This window comes from Penaeus monodon, chromosome 21, assembly GCF_015228065.2.
Source record: "Penaeus monodon isolate SGIC_2016 chromosome 21, NSTDA_Pmon_1, whole genome shotgun sequence".
Classification (NCBI taxonomy): domain Eukaryota; kingdom Metazoa; phylum Arthropoda; class Malacostraca; order Decapoda; family Penaeidae; genus Penaeus; species Penaeus monodon.
The window spans coordinates 22,702,857-22,703,249 of NC_051406.1; positions in this window are offsets into that span (position 1 = coordinate 22,702,857).

A 393-nucleotide genomic window follows, 5' to 3' on the forward strand; every position below is an offset into this window, starting at 1 on the left:
TACTACGGCGCGAGCTAGCAACCACAGTCGCCACCTCTTCTTTGAATTCTCTCTCCTCGGGTTCACAGAAGGTCATGACGAGATGAAGGAGATCAGACAGATGAGATCTCCTGCCTCGACAGATCCATGACGTCATCGCGTAGGAGTAGCCTAATATGCGTGACGACACCAGGGGGAGCTGGTAGAGGCACTGGTGACGTCACTATAGCATCTATAAGCGCACGAGAGCCGGATGAAGACACAGCATCCGTCGTGGCAGCTTCCGGTTTAAGTCATTGTCAAAACATGGTCTCAGGTGACGGAATGTAAACAAATGCCAGCGAGGGGGTTGTATTTCTAAAAGTAAGACTTACATGATACTGATGTTACTTAAACTCACACGTGTGCCAACGG